Genomic DNA, 22,019 nt, shown 5'->3' with positions numbered 1-22,019 from the left:
AAAAAAATGTAGTTTAGTAAATTACCATGTTTTTTCTCAAAAAGTTGTATTCTCACACTGCCGATGTCAGCCAAGATTGGGATTTATGGGAGGATGATTTGTGACAATACTTAGCCATAGTTATAGTGATTTCAAATAGATAGCGATTGAGGCTATTTTCATACCTTATCTATCTATCTATCTCTCTATCTAGCTATCTATATATGGGGTATATTTACTAAGATTCTTTTTTCTGCCCATTTCAGCCGAGATCAAAGTTCTGCTAATTAGGCCAAGATGGGAAATAAAAAACAAAATTAGGTCACTCTAACCCCTTAATCTCCTTCCTTCCACAATCCCAGCAAGAAGGAGGACTTCCTGAGCCCACCCTCTTCCCCTGGTGTTTTCCCTAGTCTGCCCTCAGCTACTGAGATAGTCCAAGCAATTCCAAAGATCCTTATGCCATTAACTGACAAAAGGTTAGAAGCATTGCAAACTGTATTCAATGATCACTTCCCTTGAGGAAAGAATTAGTGATTTAGAGGATTGTACCAATTACCTGCAAAACTTAGTAGATACCCAGGCCACATCTTTTCAAATGCTCCAAGCTAAGGTTGACAACTTAGAAAACTTTAATTGGCGAAACAACCTTTGTTCTACTAGAATTCCTGAAGCTATAAAGGGGCCTCAGCTTGATAAGATCCTTTCAAGGACACAACATTATCTTCTTGGCCCAGAAAGACCAAACCTGGCAACCAGATCTCGCCTTGTAATAGCAAAATTCCTTGACAACCATATGAAAGTGGCAATTTTAGGGTCCTATCAAAAAATTAAATCTGCCACCCTTCAATCTCCAGTTACGGATTTTTATAAGATTTTTCAGCCTCAGTTTCTGATAAAAGAAAGGAATTCTCTGATGTGTATAAAATGCTTTATGCGTATAATAAGCATTTTCAACTCTTGTATCCTGCTACGTTGAAGGTTCAGAATGGCCAAGTATTTTTCCTCACTGAACCCACTTTGAAAATCTGTGCAAAGTGATTTCTGCCCAACCTCACTAGATCCTCTAATCACTAAGGTCATACTAACACAAATCTATACACATTGCTATTTGTCACACTAATAGTTTTGATAGGCTAGTGTCAGGAACCATGGTTCACGCGCTGCTCACGCACGCCACTTACCAAGATGCTGGTGTATTCTGTGCTGCAGATCAGCAGCAGGCATGCTCTGTGGTTACTGGCATAATGTCCACTGACTCTGGCAAAGTCACACGATCCAGAGTCACATGATTCAGGTATCCAGGTAATTACTTCCTGGTTCTGTCCATGCTGCTGCCAGCAGCAACCAATCAGCATCCTTCTGGTGGGATTTAAGCGGGCTTCCCAGATACCTCATTGCCTTGAACAACTTGTCAGTTCTCCTGCAAGTTCTCCAACATTCGTTCCCAAGGCCCCAGGCTTGCACCAGAGATCTGATTACCTGTGTCTTGCTTTACCTGCCTTTCCTGGTTACTTACCTGCCACTAGAGACTTCCACTATCTTCATCTCAGTGTATTACCAGTCTGCTGTGCTCAGTCTAGGATAACCCTCACAGGCTCAGGATATTCTCGGCTCCCAGGCTATACCATCAGTTTCTAGTCCGACCCTACTCATGGCTCTCAGACCACATCATCAGTTTTCTGACCAGCTCTGTTATCAGCCATTTGGCTGCACCATCGATAGGAGTACTTGGGTAGCTGAGGATGACTAAATCGATATGGCTGCCAATTGCGTGAGAACAGTCTGTGTGAGTTCACCATCTCCAACATACTTACCTTCCCACATCACCATCGGACTCACCATCAATGGATAAGCACTTCAGTATAATCCAGTATTAAGCATTCCAGTATACCAGAGTGTCTCACAGCCTCCACAGAGAAACCTGAGTAGGGGGTTACGACCAGCTCATCAGGTGCAGAAAAGACCATATTCCCTGGCGGGGGTCACTGGTGAAAACCTTGGGGAAGTTAGACCCTGCACCTCTGCTTCAGGTCACGAAAATTCTCTGTGCTCCCAGTGTAATCTTCCAGAGTGCTCCAGCATATGACATATCCAAATTTCAAGCCACCTAACTTCTGCTTCCCTGCCCCCTCCACTGGCTCACCCAGGTCATTACTGGGGACACAATCAGACCAGCCCGTGAAAAATTGTTCAAGGCCAAATGGACTCAGCACCTGACCACAGTGTGGTCCGAGTGGTTTTTCAGGATGTTACTTCATGAATAGAGACACAGGTGGCCACACAGCAACAAGTCATTACCAACCTAAAGGAAGTGTCCACTCACTTGGATGTACTCCAGCAGCCGCTCAAGTCACCTGCTCCTGTAGTGTCCACTTCGCCAGCTGCTCACTCTTCTATATCTGTCTCTCGCTTACGGCTTCCTTCTCCAAATAAATATGATGGCAATCACAAGCTCTGTAGAGGTTTTATTAGTCAGTGTGACATCCAATTTGAACTACAACCACAGCATTTTCCTTCTGCAAGGACCACGATAGCTTACATTGTCTCCCTGCTAACTTTTCATCTTTAAGTTGGGTGTCGCTACTGTGGGAAAGGTCTGACCCCTTACTCACTGATTATGTCAAATTTGTTTCCACATTCAGATGCATATTTGACAAGCCAGGTCCAGTGTCATCCGCCTCTACAGAGATACTCCATATTAAACAAGGCTCCCGTCCCATGGGACAATTTGGAGTCCAATTCCAAACCTTGGCTTCTGAATTAAAGTGGAACAATGAAGCACTAATTGCTGCCTTATGGTTAGGAGTTTCAGAGTGCATTAAGGATGAGTTGGCTACCTGTGATCTTCCAGTTCAGTTAGATGATTTAATCTCCCTGTGTGTTTAGATAGACCTAAGACTCAGTGGACGATGCAGAGATGGGTATGCTCTAGACCTCTCTCTCTAACTGCTAGCACAGGAGAACCTATGCTAATAGGTAGATCTAGGCTATCACCAGAAGATCAAGACAAAAAGAGAAATTGTGTTTGTATTGTGCAACTCCCGGTCACTTTATCGGGTCCTGTCCTGAGCGTCTGGGAAAACGGCAAGCCCTAACCTGTAATAAGGGAGTCAGTTTACGCCGTTTGATAAAGTCTCCTACTTCTCCTGACTTAGTACTTCCAGTTACCATTGTTACTCCAGCGGGTACCCATCACATCCCTGCCCTGGCAGACTCTGGGGCAGCAGGGAACTTCATTACCCCAGACCTTGTCAAGAAATTTAAATTTCCAGTCTCTTCATTGTCTCAGCACCTCTGCCTGACTGCAGTCAATGGTAGTAAAATTCTTGGCAGTGATATCACACATCAGACATCTCCTGTTACCATATGAGTGGGGGTTCTTCATCAGAAACGCATTGAGTTTCTCATCATTCCTAAATCTCCTTATGACATCGTGCTAGGTTTGCCGTGGTTACAACTCCACAATCCTCACATCAATTGGGTCTCGCATCAGATTGAGGAATGGAGTGATTATTGCCCAAGCATTACATAGGTGAAGTAACTCCTATCTGGTCCACTGAGATAAAGTCCTTGTTCGGTCTACCCAAAGTATATGAAGAATTTTGTGATGTATTCAGTGAACAGACAGCTAATGTGTTACCTCCTCATCATAAATGGGATTGCTCAATTGACCTCCTAAAGGGACGCACATACCCACTCTCGGTACCCGAGACTAAAGCAATGTCTGATTAAATTCAGGAAAATCTGTATAAAGGTTTCATCCGCCCTTCCTCCGCTCCCGCTGGAGCGGGTTTCTTCTTTGTAAAAAAGACATATGGAGACCTCCATCCCTGTATAGATTATAGAGGCTTGAAAAAACATAACAGTCAAAAACAGTTAACCTCTCATAACTGAGCTGTTCGACCATGTCAAGTGAGCAAAGGTCTTCAAACTGGACCTCAGAGGAGCATGTAACTTAATCAGAATCCGTGAGGACGATGAATGGAAAATAGCTTTCAACACCAGAGATGGGCATTATGAGTACGTTGGAAAACTGCAAGGGCATTACTTCATCCGAAGGGCATTACAACAGTTTGTGAATGATATATTCAGAGATATTTTATACAAGTTCCTCGTAGTATCTCTTGGTGACGTCCTGATATTTTCCCAAAATCTCTAAACCCATCACAGTTAAGTGAAAGAAGTCCTTTCCCATTTACGTGCAAATTGTACAGTAAACTCTCCAAGTGTACCTTTGAAGTGCCCTCTATACTTTCTTGGGGTACATTATCTCCAGCACAAAATTACAAATGATCCCCAAAAAACTTGGGGCCATCAATGGTTGGTCCCAATCAAATACACTAAAGGCTGTCCAGCAGCGCTTCATTGGCTTTGCCAATTATTATAGAAAGTTTTTCAGAGGATTCTCCATGCTCATCTCTCCTATTACAGCACTGACCAAAAAAGGAGCAAATCCCGCAATCTGGTCCGAAGAAGCCTTGTCCGTATTCCACCTGCTAAAACAAGCCTTCATCTCAGCTCCTATTCTCCCACAACCAGACCCTGATAGGCCCTTTTTCCTTGAAGTCAATGCCTCTAATGTGGGTGTAGGCGCAGTACTTTTCCAGACCATGGAAGATGGGAAGCAGCATCCATGCATTTTTTTCTCACTAGAATTTCTTCCTGCAGAGAAAAACTACTCCATTGGCAATTAAGAGTTATTAGCGATCAAGTTGGCATTGGAAGAGTGGAGGTACTTGTTAGAGGGTACCAAATTCCCCGTAACCATTTTTACAGATGACAAGAACTTGCTCTACCTCCAAGCTGCCTAGTGTTTGAATCCTCGCCAAGCCCACTGGTCGCTATTCTTCTCGCGTTTTGATTTCAAGATCTTTTATCGGCCAGGCTCCCAGAATGTAAAGGCAGATGTGTTATCACGGTCCATGGAGGAAGATGTCCTGCCTCATGACCAGCGTCCCATCATTAGTCCCACTGCCTTTGCTACCACTCATGTGTCTCCTGTGCCACCTGCAGGGAAGATGCTTGTATCATCCGAAATTCAGACGAAGTTACTATCTTGGGCTCATTCCTCCTCCTTTTCTGGACATACTTGGGAACTCAAGACTCTAGAACTTGTTCGTCGCTCTTACTGGTGGCCCAAAATGAGGAAAGCCATCCAAGATTTAGTGACTTCTTGTTCTGGATGTGCCCAAAATAAAGTACATTGCCAAGCTCCTGCAGGTACTCTCCTCCCATTGCCCATTCCTACTTATCCATGGATTTAATCTCAGAGCTCCCGAAGTCCCAAGAGTGTAATACCATCTGGATAGTGGTGGATCGATTCTCAAAGATGGTGCACTTTATGCCACTCACCAGTCTACCTTTGGTTCCCAAGCTCACCCAAATATTCTATAGCATATTTTCAAGATTCATGGACTCCCTACAGAAATTGTCTTTGACCACAGTGTTCTATTCGTAGCCCGCTTCTGGAAAGCCCATTGTTCCATCTTACAAGTGAAGTTAAATTTCTCCACAGTGTACCACCCCCAGTCCAATGGGAAAATAGAGAGGGTCAACCAGGACCTTGAATCATTCCTCCGGCTGTACATTTTCTCTTCACAGGACAACTGGGTTAGTCTACTTCCTTGGGCAGAGTTTGCCCATAATTTCAGGTACCATACCGTTATGAGTTATTCACCGTTCTATATTGTGTTTGGTCAACATCTGCGTCCGCCTAACTTTGAGGCGCTACCAGCTTTAAAAGTGCCAGCTGCATCTTCTATACTCAGACATTTTTCCAAACTAGAGAGAAGTGCTTATGTCTCACTCAAGAAAGCTTCCAAGCGATATAAAGTGTTTGCTGATCGCAAACAGTGAGCTGTCCCTCTGCTAAAACTTGGAGACAAAGTTTGGCTATCCACTCAGAATCTACATTTAAGGGTTCCTTCTATGAAGTTTGCCCCTCGATTCATGGGCCCATTCCCCATGGAACAAATGATCAATCCTGTGGTATACAAGTTAAAGCTACCAGCCTTCCTGAGAATACCTAATTATTTCCACATCTCTTTGCTGCAGGCTTCAATATTATGATTAGATGCAGAACCATCTAATCATAATCCCCCATGTGCGGGTAAGCCATTAGTAATATAGGTTGATTTATGCAACATCAACCATAGTCACTTATTTTGTCATCGGGTCCCCTTTTTATCTATTATCCCTCATTATATCATTATATTGAAGCCTGTTTGAAATATCCCGCTCTCTGGGTTAAGTGTTTGGATTATTTCACCTCCTTTTTGCGTTCCACAAGCTATGGAGCGCAGATAGATCAAGTACCCCGTTTGAGCCGCCGTGTCTTTTCCTGTTTGCGTTCCACTGACCGTGGAGTGCAAACAGATTACGGTTTCTGTCCATACCGCAGCATCACTTCCCGTTTGCGTTCCACAGGTTGTGGAGTGCGCACAACCAATCCACGGCATAGCGCGGCTCGCGCATCACAGATTCTATCTTGCTGCCCTCCAATCCCATTACTTATAAAATGGAAACATGTCATTTTATTGTTCCACGTGCTTTTTACCTTTGTTGAAATACAGACAAGAGGGCATGTTTATTGTATAACTTTATAGTTTTTAAGATGTTTCCACACTTGTTTAGCACAATAAGACTACATTTTATGTCCAAATAAGTTTAATGAAGTATTTTATGGATAATCATTGCATACTGCCAAGTACCCTCCCCCATTTTACAGGAAGTGGGAGTGGTAATTATACAGGATATAAATAAGTTGTATGTTCACATCACCACAATACACCCTGAGGAAGACTCTTTGTAGTTGAAACACGTTGGTGTTCAGGTGAACTTTGGAAGAGCCATTGAGATATCCTTTGCTGAGCAACCAGGAGGGCAGTTTTACCCGGGTTATACCATCCATCCTGTCCATGTTTTTGCCTATGCCTTGTGACCAACAAGGCCTTACACGGTACCACACTTTTGTTTTAATGTGATTTTATGTCAATTATTAAAGTTTTTTTTACATACTATACTATGTGGAGCATGCTTGTATCTCTTTGAGGGAGATTTGGAAAATAAGGAGTGGCCATATAAGGATCAATCCCATTGTGCAGAGATCTTCAGGTGGGAAACCCCAAAACAGCTACGTGTTCTATACATGAAATTTGGCCTAGTGGAGGCCAATAAAGGATACAAAGTAAATACCCCCCTTTTTTTTGTGTGTTACACATTTCATACCATAACCATCTGATGAACACTATGAGAAGTGTTCCTTGTCTCTCATTTTTTGTTTCTGAGGTTTGTTCTGTGGATAAAAGGAAGAACTATCGTGATACCATTACAAGACTTGTTGAAAAAAAACACCCACCTACTCACCGTTGTCCCAACTAAGGAGCGCATAGTGCATCCAGTATCATTGTATTATTATTGTTCTTTGACACCTTGTGGGTGGGTGTCAGGCATATTGCAGCACGTAGTTTGAAGCGCAGTTTACTTCCATTGTTTTTATATATACGTACATGTTGATGTCTGACGCAGTCTTCCCTCCATTGTTGAGCATACAGAATGAAACCCTTCAACAGGAAATAATGTTAGAGGTATTGACAAATGTAATCTCATTTAAAATTACATAAATCTCTGATGCCTTATGGTCTCTCTAATGAATACAATAAGATGCTGCAAGGACATATAACCCCCACTTTATTAGAACTACTTTTTGATATTCTTTGCAACAGCACTGCCTTCCCACATTGAAATGTTGCTAATACAGTAATGATCTGCAAGCCACGCAGAGATCTTCAGCTGATTGGATTGAACAATATGATGTGTCTGTAAGAATCAGATATTAAATTATTTGTGAAAATGATTGGCAATAGGATTCAATTGTTGTTACCCCACCTCCTTACGGTACAGCAACATGGGTTTATCAGGAGCAAGCAGCTGTTTAAAGTGATCAGACCAGCTACTGCAGTAGTAGTGGCATCTCATAGTGAGAATCTCACACAAAACATGCTCCTTAGCTTGAATACAACAAAAGCTTTTGATACAGTTTTCTAGCCCCATCTCCTTGCTGTCCTTCATTTATGTCAGTTTGATCCCTCTTTTATTAATTTTATGACATATCTTTACTCCAACCCCTCTAACTTCTTATTGATTAATGGCTGCTGTAGTAATCCCATAACTATGTTTAGAGGCACTCGACAGGGCTGTCCACTTTCTCCCCTTTTATTTAATTTAGCTCTCGACCCCTTACTCACAATTTTACTAAATAGTTCTTGTTCCAAGAAATCCAAATTGAAAATTAGGAAATTAAACTAAATGCTTTTGTGGACGATGGTCCGCTGCAATTATTGGATCCCTCTGTGTATCTTGCTTGCATATTTGATATTCTGGCTTTTTGGGCCTGGCAAAGTTTTACATATTTAGGTGTATGGATTTTGAATAATCCACACCTCTCGTACAACCTTTATTTCTACTCTTTGATTTGGTCCATATCGGTGGAGCTGGAGGGTTGAAAAAAATTACTTTTATCATATTTTGGTAGAGCAATTCTTCAAAAAATTATCTTGTTTCCTAAACTGATGTTCCCCATTCAGGTCCTCCCTTTTTTTGCTTTCTAATAAAGATGTGCAGCTAATTAAATACACTTTTAGGAAGTTATTTTGAAATGTTAAACGCCCAAGAATTGGTCTAAGTAAGCTGCAACAGACTAAAGCCTGTATGGGAATTAATTTTCCCAGCGTCCAGTTGTACTCTTATGCTGCCAACTTCAGGTATCTTATGGTCTGGCTGTGTGGAAGAGACCTATATGCAAACACGTCCTTTAAAATGGAATTATTAGAAAGAAGGGACCTCATTAGTTTTCTGCATACTCATGATCAGGAAATCCTATTAGGATGTGAGACAACTCGCTTATTTGGCACACACGGAAGACGTGGCATATATTGAGGAACAAATTTGGGTTGAATACACACACAGTAAATCCCTTGACTTTTCTAATCTCTATAACCTAGATTTTCCAAATAGACAGGCTTCATACCAATTTAACATGTGGCGTACACAGGAGGTGGGCACTGTGGGCTTGCTCATCAATAAGTCCACCAAGGGGACTTTGGCATTCCAAGATGCTTGGGAGTGATTTCTACCTTGGCAGCTTACCCCTATGCATTTTTACAAGCCCACCATTACAGTATATTAGCTCTGTCATGCGGGCTTTCTTGACCTCAGACTAGGAAAATCCATTAGAAACCCTTTTATAAAATCTACTCCTAACAAGTAGAGCCATTTAAACAAATTACACTTGTCTCTGCGGAAAATGTTCAATTTGATGGCTGTTGGGTTCCCAGGAGTCAGGATACAGATGCCAAAATCCCGACAGCCGACAATGCCGGCCAGCTGGAATCCGGGCAAAACAGGACTATTCCCACTTGTTGGTGTACATGACCCCCATAGAGTGTGACTAGATCCTGAGGTGAGCACAGCAAGACACTGAGCCTGCAGCATGGCAAGTACAGTACAAGTACAAGGAGACTCTTTGTGCTTGCTCCACTGCCAGCATTCTGGCGGGGCTTTTGCCTTCAGGTTCATAACTATTCAATAGATGATTTGGTCAATTATACCCCTTTCACACCAGAATGTCCTCTGTTTGGGATACTTCCCCCCATACCTGCATTATGCAGGGTAGGAAGCACCTTTTATTGGCAATGAGTGCAACAGCTAGCAAGACTATTTTACAGACATGGAGGCAGATGTAGTACTCCTGGAGAAGTGATAAAGTGGAAAGTGATAATACACAAACAAATCAGCTCCTGTAATTTTTCAAACCCAGCCTGTAACTTGATAGTTAGGAGATGATTGATTTTGCAAAAATGGGGAGATGTTTAAGTGATTCATTGGCGGACTGCAGGGACTTGGAAAAAGTGCAGAAGAGGTGGAAAAAACTGAAAAGTGCAATACTAAGGGCAATAGACCTTTGTATCAATAGGATTAGGAAAAGCACCAGGAAAAGGAAGCCAGTGTGGTTCACAAAAGAAGTATCAATTAGTGTGAAAGCAAAAAAGATGGCTTTTAGGAAATACAAACAGACTCAAAATAATAACAACAAAGAGGTGTATCTTGACAGATGCAAGGATGCTAAGAAAGTGATCAGACTTGTAAAGGCAGAAGCTGAGGAGAAAATGGACCAGTCAGTAGATAAAGGGGGCAAAACTGTTTTTAAGTATATAAATCAAATGGAGGAATAAAACTTAAGACAGAGAGTGAGAATTTGGTGGAGGGAGACAAGGCAATAGCAGATCACCTAAATCATTAATTTTGCCCAGTATTTACTACAGAAGGAGAAGGGAAGGGGCCACAGTTAGGCTGCAAGGACATTCTTAAAAATAAGGTAGATGAAATTACATTTACATAGGAGAAGGTCCTAACAGAACTTTTAAAACTAAAAGTGGATAAATCAATGGGGCCAGATGGGATACACCCAAGGATACTAAAAGAGCTAAAAGATGTGCTGGTGGCACCATTATCAGAATTATTTAACCAGTCACTAAATACAGGTGTCATTCCAGAGGACTGGAAAAGAGCGAATGTAGTTCCACTGTACAAAATTGGAAGCAAGGAAGAAGCAAGTAACTACAGACCAGTAAGCCTTACATCAGTAGTAGGGAAAGTAATGGAAAAACTATAAAAAAAAGAGTTGTGGAATATCTTAAATCAAACAAGTTACAGGATACAAAACAGTATGGATTTACTGGTGGGAGATCCTGCCAAACAAGTCTTACTGACTTTTTTGACTCTGTGATGAAAATAATAGATTAAGGGAGAGCTGTAGATGTAGCATATCTAGACATTAGTAAGGCATTTGTCACTGTCCCACATTGCAGACTGCTAAATAAACTTGAAAGCATGGGGGTGGATTATAAAACAGTTAAATGGATAAGAACCTGGTTGCAGGATAGAAAACAGACAGTTGTAGTAAATGGAGTGCAATCTTTGGAAGGGAATGTTACCAGTGGAGTAACCCAGGGATCTGTACTTGGACCAGTTCTCTTTAATACCATTTGCAATGTCACCAACAAAGATATTAAAGGGAAAGTATGCCTTTTTGCAGATGATACAAAGATTTGCAACAGGGTAGACACACCGAGAGGGGTAAAACAAATTATTGATGACCTAGCTAGGCTTGAGAAATGGTCAAGAATGTGACAACTACAGTTTAATGCTAAAAAATGCAAAATCATGCACTTGGGTCTCAAAAACCCAAATGCTAAATATATTATCAAGGGTACTATAATGGAAACTACTGAGGAGGAAAGGGGTTTAAGAGTCACTATTTCAAGTGACTTAAAGGCAGGAAAGCAATGCAACAAAGCAATAAGAGAGGCAAGTCAGATGCTTGGTTGCATAGCGAGAGGAATCAGTAGCAGGAAAAAAGAAGTAATAATGCCACTGTATAGGTCATTGGTACAGCCTCACCTTGAATACTGTGTCCAGTTCTGGAGACCATATCTTCAGAAGGATATAAATACATTAGAGAGTGTACAAAGAAGGGTAACTAAAATGGTGCATGGTCTACATCACAAAACTTACCCAGAAAGGCTAAAAGATCTTAACAAGCATAGTTTGGAGGAGAGAAGGGAAAGGGGGGACATGATAGAAACTTTCAAATACACCAAGGATTTTAACAAAGTTCAGGAGGGAAATATTATTCAAAGGAAGAGAAGTATTAGAACTCGAGGACATACACTGAAACTGGAAGAAGGCAGGTTTAGGGGCAATTTAAGGAAAAATGACTTCACAGAAAGGATAGTTAACAAGTGGAATAGCCTCCCATCAGAAGTGGTACTGGTTAAGACTGTAGAGCAATTTAAACATGCTTGGGATAGGCATATGAATACCCTTACAAAGAATGAATGTTCAAAAAGGGTTGAGATTACCTAAAGGATAAAAAAGGGGCAGACTAGATGGGCCAAGTGGTTCTTATCTGCTGTCAAATTCTATATTTCTATGTTTCTATGATACAAATGATACACAGAATATGAGGTCATTGAGACAATAAAGCATTGAACTATTTGTCTCTATAGTGTAGACGTCTGTTATAATAGAGATGACGATAACATGTCAAAGTTGTGATAACCACAGAAAATAGGTGCCTTGCGAACTCCCCAACCCCAGCCCTCAACCATAAGCCAATAATGTATGATATTCAAGACTAAATAACACCACACAATTGTATTACTGTACATCATTCTCTGTGATTTTCACTGTTCTTGTCATTTGTACCTTTAATAATGATTTCGTCTCGTATGTGACACTTGATGCATCAATAAAACAGAAAACTATAAATATTTTTTTAAAACTTGAGTGTGTTCAGAGCCAGTCAGTGGTACTGTGTTCCAATAATGCTAAGTAGGTGCCGTGTCACTGCATTATTAATATAAGTGCTGTGAGTTGATATTGATCATGATCAGTAGAAGAGTAGGAGCAGTACTAGTGATATGGTTGCTGCCAGTCACGATGATACTAGCACTTCAATATTTACTAAACCAACTCTGACATGTGGGGGGGACCCAGCACAGGGTTAGTTTGCCACGCATGTCAGGCCCTGCCCCCCACCCTCGCACAGGTGCAAAAGTAGCTCCCTACCTGCACTGGCAGGTGGCTACCTGCCGGGTTCTGGATCGCAGCAGCTGCGTATGACGTCATGCAGTCGCTGCAGTCTCCCCTATAACACAGGTGTGTTTGGACCGCAATCCACCAATGGCATTCTAACACTGTTGGTATGCACCCTACCACCCCATGACTGCCTCTGCCTGTCAATCAGGCCAAGGCGATTGCAGCAGTGAGATGCTTTTGCAGCTCACTGGGTGTGCACGTGCAGTGCAGCCACTGCACGTGCACACTCCAAAAAGAGCATCAGGCTATGATCACTGCTGCTGCAGGGATTGGGTCTGAATTAGGCCCCAGATCTACAGTACTTACAAGAAAAAATATCACAATGATCAGAAACTGTCTTAATATCATGTCAAAGGGTGTAGTATGGTTTGCCGACAGTTGGGGTCCCGGCGACCAGCATACCGGCGCCAGAATCCTGACCGCCTGCATACCGACACCTGGGCGAGCGCAAATGAGCCCCTTGCGGGCTTGCTGTGATCGCCACGCTGCTGGCACGGTGGCGCACTATGTGGGCCACACCATCTTTTCTCCCTCCAGGGGGGTCATGGACCCCCAAGAGGGAGAAAAGATGTCGGTATGCCGGCGGTTGGGATTCTGGCACCAGTATGGTGGTCACCGGGAGGCCGGCCGCCGGCAACCTGAAGACCACCCCATGTCAAAAATAATATAATAAATGCAATCCATTTAAAGGTGTGGCTGAATATACAGTGTATAGTTTTACCAGTTCCAAGAATTGACACATTCTAGGTACTTTTTATTAGGTTTTCACATAACTCTGAACAATGTGTATCCAACATATATGTGCCCTCTATGTGTAATTAACAACACAAAACATTTTCAACAACTTAAACTCTCTGTTTGCTTGTTTCTGTATCTGACTGTATTAATGTCAATGTTACTACTGTAAAACTTACTTGAAAGCATACAGAACTGCCAGCTGAGGCATGCCATAAACACAAGTTGCATGTAGATATATATTATTTTGACAAAGTGCACAGTGCAGCAAGGCTGAATACATTGGTTACGGACACAATCATTTTACAAGGGATTGCATCTTCACTTTCCTGTTTTAGCCCAATATACTGTATGAGAGACAGATTTATCTAAGCTTCTTCAACAGTCACAATTCAGGTTTATTAGACTTGACAAAAAAATAAAAACAAATGCAGTACATTTATTATTTTTATTATTATTGGGTGAAAAATGTGAACTTCAATAAAAAATTAAAACCTTTCAGTAAGTTTGACCAATTTTTAAAAAATAATCATCCTTTGTAATTATGAAACCACACAATAAAGGAAACAAAAATATCAAAACATACAAAAACCTTGCTTCCATATCACTTTGTTATACAGTAGTAAGGAATGTACTGCATACCTAGCTACTGTATACTACAGTAAAATCAGTTAGTGGATAATGGTGTACAGTATTAAATTGTAATATTATTATTCTCCATGAGGGGGATGGTACCACCAACAGTAGGTAATTCCACTGAAAAATCTATCTTGCATTTAAGTAAGGAGGACTCCACTGAATACTACATATATACAAGATATATAATATATGCACATCTACAGTAGGTCACCTCAAAAACGTATTTGCTTTTCTGGGTCTTGTACTAGGACTACAGCATATGTTAAACAAAGTTGTACTGAATGTTATTGTTCTATGCAGGATGTGTTGAGTTTTGTCTCCAATACCTCCCTTGGTACATACTACATGTCATATTTTCAGTGTGTCTGCACAACAAACCACAATAGGAATGTAACACCTGTCAGTTACCACATGTACAAGATATTATAACATAGAAACATAAAAATTTGACGGCAGATAAGAACCACTGAGCCCATATAATCTGCCCTTTTTATAAACGTATGAGACCGAAGAACACTAAAGTTGAAAGAAGATAACTGGGGGAGATAAGTGATAATGATGAACACTGCAAGTACAGTAGTCTTATCCTTACTTTCCTTCTTAAAATCTGTTTGACTTACAGTTCAACATTGTACCATACTTGGCTTGTCAATCATCCTTCATTCTAGCATGTCATAACTAGAGACCTGTGTCTCTTCCATTACCAAATGTGAACCTCCTTATGGGTGTTACTGACCAGAGCAAATTCAGATTGGCATAACTGATTCCACAAAAATTTGTTTGAAGTGTGCTATTATTCTCTTATTTTAGACACAGATATTCCCTATTCAATCTGCTGCATAGCAAATTCTGATAAATTATAAGAATATTTATTTGCATCTACTTGTATACATATAATGTAATATGTAATCAACATGTAAATGAGTCTTAGGTCCCCATTTACCCGAAGCTTTCAGTATATGCATGTTACAGACAGAGATGTAGCAAGAGTCACAGGTGTAGTCTATATGAGTCATGATTTTATCCTTTTGCTGTTCATGTTTTATCTTGCATCATAGTACTATACTGTAGCACTCCAATATATACTCCAATACATAATCTTGTAAACTTGTATAATCAATACTGTTCACTTGAGGAACTCTTACAGACTATACCAAAAGTAATTCATAAGCTTCAATTTCACACTGTTCTGTTACATCATTGATTTATTCAATGCACAAAAAGGGTATGCAAATACATTTTAAAGCACTTACAGTATACGTGCTCACCACACAGTGAGGGCATACATAAAAAATATTAATATTAATGTCATTTTAACCATAGAAACATGCAGTAACAAGAGTTAATATCTAGATATTTGAATAGAGCTTAAATAAAACTTTGGTAGCCTTGTGGTTAAGTCTCTTGCTATGAAAGTGGAGAAACAGGATTTGGATTATAGATGAGTGGGTCTGGTTCTCCGAGAACCAGACCCATCCGAACTTCCTAATCTGGGCTGGGATCCAAGTCCGGCTCAGGTTTTCCCACCTAACTTGGATCCCAAAATGACGCAAAACGTCATCCTACCACTGTCAGATTTTCATGGGTTTTGTATTTTATAAATGTCCCCAGTGATAGGTGCCATTTCACTCTGGCTGTGCAGCTTGTACAGTGCAGACATGTCTGTGTTGTGTCCGTTCAGAGGTGCTGTGTTGTCTATCAAAGGCACAGTGTTGTCCATCCAGATGGTGCTACTGTGTCCTAAAGAGTGCTCCGCCCCAGTATTTAAAAAAAAATTTAATATATTTTAATTTCAAATAAAAAATATATATATTTTTGTGCTGTACCCCAGTATACATCCAGATGCTGCTGTCTCTTTACAGGGGTGGTCTGTTCGTCCATCGAGGGGCTCTGCCCAGTGTTAAAAAATAAAACTAATATATATATATCCAAGATTTGCCCCGGCACTCCTCCTAGTAACTGTCTGAGGTGCCCTTCCTTGTGGACAAGCTAGTCCACCAACATGCAGTAAAGAGAAACAGGTGGCACTCACAGACTTGAAAGAAATGTTGAACAAACTTCACTCCGTGAAGAGTTTAATGGAAACAACAGGTGACGTTTCGGGGACACATCCCCTTCCTCAGACATCAAAACAGTGCAAACAAAGTGTATTTATAACATGATATGACCCCACTTACCCCCACAATCACGACTCCCAGCTGCGTGGACCACGGAGTGCCCAGGCGTCTCCCGTCCCGCACTTCCGGTCTCGGCTCCACGGCCCGGCTGGAAGTGACGCAATCAGGCTTGCTGGTTCCTATGGCAGCCCTGAAATAAACAAAGCAAAGCAGAATATCTAATCGTGACTCCTTAAGATACAACAGACAGGCACACAAATGTATACTGCGCTCAATAAAGCTGGAGTATATATATATATATATTTTTTATTTTATTTTAAGATAATAAAATATTTTACATATATATATATACATCCAGGGGCTACTATGTCTGTGCAGTGGTGCTTTGTCCATACACTAAGGGGCTCTGCCCCGCTATTAAAAAAAATGTTAGTATTATTTTTGTATCTAAAATATTTTTTTTGTGCTGTACCCCAGTATACATCCAGGTGCTGCGGTTTCTCTACAGGGGTGCACTGTCCATCCATCCTGGGGGTCTGCCCCAGTGTTAAAAAAAACTAAAACTAATATTTTATCATTTTAAAATTAAAAAATATACTTTTTTTGTGCTGTACCCCAGTATACATCAAGAGGCTGCTGTGTCTGTACTGGGGTGCTATGTCCATCCATACAGGGTCTCTGCCCCAGTATTACAAAAATAAAGTTTTTTTTTTTGTGCTGTACCCCAGTATACATTCAGGGGCTGCTGTGTCTGTTCAGGGGTGCTCTGTCCATCCATCCAGGGGCTCCGCCCCAGTGTAAAATTAAAATAATAAAAGCTAAAAAGCCTAAAATATAATTATTAAAAAATATTTTTTTTTTGCTTGTGCTGTACCCCAGAGCACTTTACAATTTTTATTTTATTTTCATAAGTACTGTGACTGCCATTCAGACTGCAGTATATTATTATTTTGTACTCATACATGTATTGTGCGACGCTGTTGGTGAAATTAAACCATAGTGTTAGTTTACTATTTCTGGCTCATACACTTATTGTGTGACACTGTGGGTGAAGGTAGTACAACAGTAATATAGTTTATTTCTTACTCAAACATATTGCGCAACACTATTGGTGAAGATGGTACCACTGTAATACAATTTATTTTGTACTCATACACATATTGTGCGACACCGTTTAAAATTAAACAGCAGCGTTCGATTACTATTTCTGACTTATACACGGATTTTGTGGCACTGTAGATGAAAGTAAACCATACTGTTAGATTATTATCTCTGGCTCATGCACGTATTGTGAATACGTGAATTTGTAGTACAATTGGAGCAGCCGCAGAGCTCCTTCGGTCTGTCTCCTGGTCACATGATGAAGCATACCCAGCTGGCGGGCCTGAACTGTAAAATTGTAGTGGCATGGGGGCATGTGGTACCCTGCCCAGCCTGCCAGTGATTTCTGCCTGTTTTTGGGAGGGACAGAGGCAGCACCCCCACAGCCCTGCTCTACCTTCCTATATTTGCTGATTTTGATTTCATTTTTTTTAAATGTACAAAAAAGGTAAAATCACATGAGCTGTCTATTTTTTTTTATTCCTACAGTATTATTAACCACAATAACATTAATTTCCAGGCATTTCTAGGCAATTTTGACCACAGTATAAAAAATGAAAAAGATATATTGTACAATATTTATTTTTAAATGCTGTAATCATCTGTACAGATTATTTTCAGCCTCAATGTAGGATCAGTTCCTGAAAGGCATGTTTGATCTGGAGAAGGATCCACCTGTTGGAGTAGTTTGGCAACAATGGGTGGAGTGCCTCAGGTTGCATCAGCCAGCTTTACGCAAGGCATGTACCATAACCATGTAAATAAATATGTATGTTTTTGACAAATATACACATCTAATTTGTGTATTAATTAAACACATATCCACTTTATTGGTGACATCCTGTCAGAAAGGGAGTGAAATTGCGCTAAGTCCTAGCTGTGGCTCCCTAATATCGAATACAAAACCTGCAAGATCCGACACTGGATGAAAACAATATAGTGAGGTGGATAAAACTGACTGGAAATTAGTGGAAATGAATGGTATTCAGGTTAATAATACCATAGGAACAAAATCAGGCCCACATTCTTAGAAATATAATAAGAAACAAATTAGGTTTAGCTGTTTCATCTAAGTTACCTAAACTAGGGATGTGCGCTGGGCCAAATCTTGGGTTTTGGTTTTGGATTTGTATATCCTTCATGTTTTGGTTCTGTATTGGCTTTGCCAAAACCACCCCTTGCGGGTTTTGGTTTTGCATCTGTATTTAAAATAAAAATAAAAATCCTAAAAACAGCTAAAAGCTGTTATCATTATTTATATAGTGCATGTCATTTATATTTTATTTGCTAAATAAATGAAAGTGATTGTTATTAGCATTTTTAATTAAACATAATGGCTCCAAATTTGTAAGTTGATACTGATTTATTGATTATTTTTCATCTGAAAAGTGACTGATTCATTGGACAATAATATCACAAATACAAACATTGGAGAGCAGTATAGATTGGATTCCTACTGATGATTATACAGATAGCACTGAAATGTGTTAAGGACCCATCCACTTACCACTATGGCTGATCACTACTAAGGTATTTTAACAATATCCCCATTCTGAGGACCAGGTGAGGCTCATGTAACTTTCTCCTGTACAGGGGATATTTGTTGGAAAACATACAACGAATCAGAACAATTCATATCCAGCTGATGGTTTTACCTGATTGAAGGAAATGTTGATTTACATGAGCTGTTGGTGTCCCTTAAGAATGTCTTGGCAATAATTTAATTACCTTAGAAACTGTCTGATTAACTTTTATTGTACAGGTTGAGTATCCCATATCCAAATATTCCGAAATACGGAATATTCCGAAATACGGACTTTTTTGAGTGAGAGTGAGATAGTGAAACCTTTGTGTTTTGATGGCTCAATGTACACAAACTTTGTTTAATACACAAAGTTATTAAAAATATTGTATTAAATGACCTTTAGGCTGTGTGTATAAGGTGTATATGAAACATAAATGAATTGTGTGAATATACACACACTTTGTTTAATGCACAGTTATAAAAAAATATTGGCTAAAATTACCTTCAGGCTGTGTGTATAAGGGGTATATGAATCATAAATGCATTCTGTGCTTAGATTTAGGTCCCATCACCATGATATCTCATTATGGTATGCAGTTATTCCAAAATACGGAAAAATCCGTTATCCAAAATACCTCTGGTCCCAAGCATTTTGGATAAGGGAAACTCAACCTGTACTAGATCCTTTTCTGTGATAATAGTGTCAGTTTAATATTCCCATCCACTGAAAGTACTGTCTATTCTCCTATATGAAATGTCCTCATTTTTCTAAGACCAGCTGCTCCAATATCTAAGTGATTATAGCTGTAATATAAAATGTTAGGAGTTTTTAATCTTCAGCATTAATGTAAATGTAAAGGTATTATTGTTTGTGAATGAATCATCACACAGAGTGACTGATAACACATGAACAGGAAGAAAGGCATAAGACTATACAAAAAGTTCTAATTTTCTTTGTATCAGTTAACATTTTTTATTTGTTTTATTAGAGATTATACAGAATACAGTATTATCAGCATACCTCCCAACTCTCCCGATTTTCATGGGACAGTCCCATTTTTTGGGGACTGTCCCACCTATAGAAACAGCATCTATTCACAGCGTCTATTCATGAGAGACAGAGGGACTGGTGGCATGCCAGCAGCTCACAGATCGTTGGGCATGTTCCCCACAGTGATGGAAAATGGGGTGTGGCTCATGTTCACGGCCCTCCTGTGAAGCCACGTCCCCTTTTCTATAGGCCCACACCATTTTTGGCAATGCAATGGAGTCCTGCATTGTCATCTCCTGAAAATGGGAGGTATGTTGTTAGGCTATAACTTTTACTGACCAGGGCTTACAAATCTTGCTTTATTGCTATCTGTAGATGTGCTCATATAAGAAAAATCATAGCCAGTTACAGCCCTATACATCTTGGGTTAGTCACAGCATGACTACAACATTTGTTTTTTGTTTTGGATCTGTATTTCTTATTTTTCACAAATTGGTCTAAAAAAGCTGAAATCACATAATTTTGACCTTTTTCATTCCTACAGTATTATTAACCTCAATAACATTAATTTCCAGTGAATTTTGACAACCTCACAGCTCACAATATTATTCGCCAACATAGACCAAAGCCTGGCTGGCACGAACACACAGCAGTTATTTATGTTTAAAAATGTTTTGCAAATTAGTATTTATTAGCAATAACCAACTGAACCAACTCGGAAGTACTATCAATAGATAAAGAAACAACACAGAAATTTACTAAGAATACAGTGCAGAATGATTTGAGACACACATTTTAATACTGAGTGGATTATCAGCTCAAAGGTTATTAATAATAATAATAATAATAATAATAATTTATATGGCACTACAAGGGATCTGCAACACCCAACTACAGAGTACATAAACAACCACGCAAACCAAGAAAACAGTGACTTACAGTTCAAGACAATATAGGACAAGTACAGGGTATATTAACATAGTTGCATCAGCAGACAACACTGAACTAAATATCAGGGTGGCAGAAAACTGACAGATTTGGTGCCTTCAAAGGGAACATGGAGTAGATGACCGTTTATATGGACATACAGTAGAACAAAAGCTCCAAAACCTTTGAGATGCTTTACAGTGGATTTTCTTTATTGATCAAGCTTCAGTACTGTAAGCATTATGTCCTTAAGGGCAACTGTAGAAACTGATTATTGAGCTAAAATGCTAAGAACTTGGCTCCCACCTAAAACTGCTTGTCAAGGCTTGAATCCTTTAGCATGCACCCTGTATCTCCACTAGTATATGGTTTGCCTGTTCACTGACACTGTTTTGCTCAGAATTATAGACAATGGTCAATTTATGCTCTATTCCATATTTTCTTAAGAATTGATCCACCTTTCTGTTGAGATACTGCATTTTCCACCATTATATGATCTCAGTCTGTGACCTGTTTGATTTTCTACAAGCTTCTTGTATTCTGCAATCTTTTTTGTACTTTACATTTATCTCTGATGAAGTACACATGTCATCCATGTGAAGTCATCTATAAACATCATAAAGTATCTGTATCCACTTACAGACTTCATTTGGACCACACACACATCTGAATGTCCTATCTCAAGTAATGCTTTAGCTCTGCTTACTGACTTGGAAAATGGCTCACTAATGTATTTCCTCAATGCAACTCTCACATGAGTTACTCTGTCTTAGTCACCAATTGTCCTGTGACCATCCTGCTCTGTAGCTTTTGAACACTGTCATATACATGGTGGCCAACTCTTCTATGCCAGAGTTCTAATGTTTGCAACCCAACTGTCATCATAGTATAACAGTGCTGTGTATCAAGGATGTCCAATTGCTGTCACCTTGTGCCTATAGCTATGATGGTGCCTTTTCTGTTACTCAAAATGCACTTTCCTTTAGTGAAGTGAACTCTGTTGCTTCTCTGTTCTAGGACACTGATGAAGATAAGATCTGTTAACATTTCTGGTACATAATGCTAGTCTTGGTTTTCTGTAACTTTTTGTCTTGTTCCAATTGTACCTGTATGCACTTGATTGGCAATTCCTTTAATGGTGATAGGGTCACATTTAGTTAACATTATGAACCATTCCTCGTTGCAGCTCAAATTTCTTGTCGCTCCTAATCAATACAAATAGCCACGGAAAGGATTCCTGGTACTTTATAACACTCAGAACTGACTCATATTTGTAGCTACATTTCTAATTTTGCACAAGATTCATATTCCTTTGCTTGCATTCAAATGCTTTATGATCTAT

This window comes from Pseudophryne corroboree, chromosome 6 (assembly GCF_028390025.1).
Source record: "Pseudophryne corroboree isolate aPseCor3 chromosome 6, aPseCor3.hap2, whole genome shotgun sequence".
Lineage (NCBI taxonomy): Eukaryota > Metazoa > Chordata > Amphibia > Anura > Myobatrachidae > Pseudophryne > Pseudophryne corroboree.
This window is presented reverse-complemented; position numbering follows the sequence as displayed.